The following is a 5,000-nucleotide window of genomic DNA, read 5'->3' on the forward strand; positions in this document are numbered from 1 at the left end:
TGGAGGAAGAAGAAGATGAGATGATGGTGAGATGGGGAGGATGAGAAGTAAAATAAGAGGAAGAAAGTGAGGAAGAGGAAGATAAAAAAAAAAAAAAATGAATAATACTAATATGAAATAAGAAAAGGAATGAAGGAAATAAAAAGGAGAAGGAAGAAAATAGGAGAAAGAATAATTATTTTAATAAGACGAGTCCATATTTGATCTGTCTGTGATTAGCTGTGGTCTGTTATAAATCTGTACCGCAGTTTTATCTGTTTTACATTTTGACACACTGGAGGATTTTGAGCTGTTTCGCACAAGAATGTTCGTTGGGGTAAAAAAAAAAAAAAAAAAAAAAAAAATATCATTTTCATTTGGTGATATGTACGTAAACTTGTTTTTTTTTTTTTTTTTTTTTTTTTTGTATTGTTCATCTCTGATTTTTAAAATTTCGTATATATGTTTCCTCGTTATGTATAATGCCGCACCTTGAATGAGACATTAAACTGAGCAGATTAATTTCATATTGTTATTACCCCTATAGGAATAAAACAATATATCAAAACGCATATATATCAAAATATATATATATTTTAAAAAATATATATATATTAAAACGCATATATATCATAATATATCAAAAAATACACTCACTCTCTCTCTTTCTCAATCTCACAATATGATCATAATTTCCTATAAAATGTTTTATAACCTAAATATAAAATTCCTTATAACCTCATACACTCCTATTAACACTATGAACCCTATTACCTCAAAATACAATTTATTTCAACCGCATAATGTCCCAATAAAATACTGACAACTTAACAAAAAAAACAAAAAAAACATACCATGCTCTTTAATCTGACAATAGAGTATTTATGACACCATTATCTCCCAATAACATTTCATATGCACATGATAATATGACAATACAAAACCTTATAATCTATGTTTCAAGCTTCAGTGACTGCGCCAATGGGAAAAATACTTTTTAATAGACCAATTAAGTGATCATCAGTTTTAATGCGACGTGTTTAACGCAAAATCTAGACAGTTTGACTTCTGCTGCCGTGACTGCATCCTGGGGCTCCTCGCGAGATTCTAGGGTGACTGAGGTCGACCTCCAAGCTGCAGCTTCACACTGAAGATGGTTCCTGGAACTCTTGTGCTTCTGCAGTGAGTTGCCGTCTGCAGCAAGCGTTGACTTGCACAGCTTGCACCTGGAGGATCATCATCATCATCATGGGGGCTGACGCCGACGGGGGCGCATAGCCGCATCCACCCTTCGCTTCCACCTACGAGGATCCCTCATGGCTAGACGCCAGGCAGGGACTCGGCCCATCTCTAGTTCTTCACGGCAGGTTTGGTCGATCTGCCCAAGCCATGACTTCCTCGGTCGTCCCAAAGGCCTCCTCCACCCAGGGTTGTCTCGAATAGAGACGACCTGATGGGCAGGATCATCCTGAGGAAAGCGAGCCAGGTGACCGTATAGCCTGAGTTGGCGATCACGGATTGTGCAGATAACAGGGCTTGTGCCAGTCTCACGGTGCAACCGTTGGTTGGACACATGGTCCCGCCAACAGTACCCCATGATCTGGCGCAAGGACCTATTGCAAAAGGCTTCAAGACGAGCCTCCAAGGCACAGGACAATGTCCAGGTTTCGCTACCGTATAGCAAAACTGGCATTATCAGGGCCTTGAAAACCCGAAGCTTGGTCCTTCTGCACAGGTACCGACATCTCCAAATACTCTTGTTGAGAGAGTTCATGACCCCTGCTGCCAGGCCAATCCGTCTGCTGACTTCATGGTCTGACAGCCCAGAGTTATGAACTACACTACCAAGGTATGTAAAGCTCTCTGTGACTTCAATGTCCTCGCCGCAAGCACGTATCGACTGAACAGGTTCTCCTATCAAGTCCCCAAATTCCTGGACCTTGGTCTTGGTCCAGGAGACCTCTAGACCCAGGGGCTTTGCTTCATTGCTAAATGCATCAAGAGCCGCCACTAGGGTTTCCAAAGACTCAGATAGAATGGCAACGTCATCAGCAAAGTCAAGGTCTGTAACCTTGATATTGCCCAGCGTTGCCCCACAATGACTTTGAACAGTAGCTCTGCCCAGTATCCAGTCCATGCAAGTGTTGAAAAGTGTTGGTGCAAGGACACAGCCTTGCCTCACTCCTGAACTAACAGGAAAGAAGCTCGACAGGCCCCCACCACACTTTACAGCACTTTCAGTACCAGTATACAGGCTTGCTATTAGTCCAATAATCCTTGTTGGTATTCCTCTCAGCCTCAGGATCTCCCAAAGTGACTCCCGATGCACCGTATCGAACGCCTTCTTGAGGTCGATGTAGGCTGCAAGCAGCCCACGCCCGAATTCACGACGGCGCTCTACAATGACGCGAAGCGCGAGGATACGGTCTATTGTGGACTTACCAGGAGTGAATCCGGATTGCTCCAGTCTCTGGTGCCTCAGTAGATGGTCTCTGATACGTCTCAGAAGGATGTGGGCGAGAACCTTGCCTGGTACACTGAGCAGTGTGATGCCTCGGTGATTGCTGCAGTCCCACCGGTCCCCCTTCCCCTTCCAGAGAGGGATGACCACACCCCTCAACAGGTCAGGAGGAACGGAACCGGACTGCCAGATGGCAGCCAGGACAGCATGTAACCCCCGTGCCATAGGTTCACCACCAGCCTTTAACAGTTCAGCTGGTATGCCGCAGATACCAGCTGCTTTACCACTCTTCAGCTTGGAAATCGCCCCCCTAACTTCAGTTAGGGAGGGAGGGTCCTCACTGATAGGTGGATCTGGCAGCGGGATCTCGACACTACCCGCATCCAAGTTAACTGTTGGTGGGTCAACCTGGTACAGCTGTTCAAAATACTCAGCCCAACGTCCCCGCACCGCAACAGGATCTGAAACGATCTGACCACTTACTGAGCGAACTGCTGTCACCTGTGAAGAGGGCTTGGAGTTCAGCTTTCTCAGGGCTTGGTATGCAGGACGAAGGTCATTTACTAAGAAATGGCCTTCTACCACCTGGAGGATCGTCAAGAAAATGTGTATTTGTTCCAGCCAGGCTATGTGAAAATCTGGACTAAAGAAAAGTAGTACATTTAGAATATTTACGCATCTACTGCCACGTGCTCAAGAATACTCGTCTGTATAACACATGAAAAATACACAAAAATTGTCTACGCTACTCAACATACGAACAATATTTACATTTTGAAAAGTTGAGAAATGCTTCGTGATATCTGTGCATTGGGATTTCCTATTTCTTTTAACTGGCTGAAATGTGTTACACAAGTCTGTCATAGCGTGTCCATGCCAAATTATATTCATGTATTGTAGATGTTTCTTATTTTGTATGCAAATGACATTTTTACTAGATATTGTATTATTAATTGATGTTTCCGCTTTATTTATGATTTCTTTTTCAGCCTTTCGTCTTGCATATATCTACTTTTTAATAGGCGCACTAAACTTCGCTCTATTAATATTTTTCGAAGGAGGTACCTACGTCGAGTTCGTTATTGACTGGACATTTTAAAGATGCATTCATTATAATTGTAGAAATGTATCGAGCCCACTGAAAACAAATATACGAAATTTTATATTCTATATTTTATCCATATAGCAAAATTTAGTTATAACAAAGAGAGTAAATCATACTAATAATCAATAAATAGTTGGTTTGTTTACACGTTAACAATTAAATGGGGGGAAAGTAATAAATAGGTTGTTTGAGCGGATTCTCGTCAGACGCCTCGGGTTTTGCTTTAAACACAGGTATGATGTGCTGGTATTAAATTCGTGTTGTGCCTGGGGGTACTGGAGGTTCTGGTGCTTGATAGGTATATCAATATAATTGTATGTTTAGGTTTTGCATGGTGTTAATTTAGACAAGCATCGGATCTTGCTCCAAAGAGAGAGAGACGACGGTTGAGGAAATTCGCGGCAGAAACAAGCACTGAAGCCTCTATACAAAGAAATGTTTTAGTTATTCGGTTGTCTTTTGGCGCGAAGATTGGACAACAGAATTCGTCGAAGGAGACAGTTCCAGCAGTATCAAGGAATAGATCGAGCAAGGAGGGCAGCGTTGCCACGGTGTACAATTGTCGACTGGTATGTGAACAAAATAAGGGCGCAAAGTGCACACTGCGAACTTGTGGAGTTTGCAACAAGAAGTTCACCTGATAGGAATTTTATCTTTTACGGCTAATGTTAGGAATCAAATGCCTTTACAATGTCTGATTTTAGACTACATTACCATAGACTTGTGTAACACATTTCAGCCAGTTAAAAGAAATAGGAAATCCTAATGCACAGATATCACGAAGCATTTCTCAACTTTTCAAAATGTAAATATTGTTCGTATGTTGAGTAGCGTAGACAATTTTTGTGTATTTTTCATGTGTTATACAGACGAGTATTCTTGAGCACGTGGCAGTAGATGCGTAAATGTAAATGTACTACTAAATGTACTACTTTTCTTTAGTCCAGATTTTCACATAGCCTGGCTGGAACAAATACACATTTTCTTGACGATCCTCCAGGTGCAAGCTGTGCAAGTCAACGCTTGCTGCAGACGGCAACTCACTGCAGAAGCACAAGAGTTCTAGGAACCATCTTCAGTGTGAAGCTGCAGCTTGGAGGTCGACCTCAGTCACCCTAGAATCTCGCGAGGAGCCCCAGGATGCAGTCACGGCAGCAGAAGTCAAACTGTCTAGATTTTGCGTTAAACACGTCGCATTAAAACTGATGATCACTTAATTGGTCTATTAAAAAGTATTTTTCCCATTGGCGCAGTCACTGAAGCTTGAAACATAGATTATAAGGTTTTGTATTGTCATATTATCATGTGCATATGAAATGTTATTGGGAGATAATGGTGTCATAAATACTCTATTGTCAGATTAAAGAGCATGGTATGTTTTTTTTTTTTTTTTTTGTTAAGTTGTCAGTATTTTATTGGGACATTATGCGGTTGAAATAAATTGTATTTTGAGGT

At 41.6% G+C, this 5,000-nt stretch overlaps 1 long non-coding RNA gene across 1 annotated transcript in view; it reads left to right on the forward strand.

The window, feature by feature from the left end:
- The first annotated feature begins 3,985 nt into the window (after positions 1-3,985).
- Positions 3,986-5,000, forward strand: part of LOC138860182 (uncharacterized) — a 1,454-nt gene continuing 439 nt past the window's right edge. Inside the window, exons 1-2 of the long non-coding RNA XR_011398276.1 lie at positions 3,986-4,114; positions 4,546-5,000. The exon at positions 4,546-5,000 is cut by the window's right edge and continues 439 nt beyond it. This is a non-coding gene — a long non-coding RNA (uncharacterized lncRNA). The remainder of the gene's footprint in view (positions 4,115-4,545) is intronic.

The sequence above is a fragment of the Penaeus vannamei genome, chromosome 40 (genome assembly GCF_042767895.1).
Source record: "Penaeus vannamei isolate JL-2024 chromosome 40, ASM4276789v1, whole genome shotgun sequence".
Classification (NCBI taxonomy): Eukaryota; Metazoa; Arthropoda; class Malacostraca; order Decapoda; family Penaeidae; genus Penaeus; species Penaeus vannamei.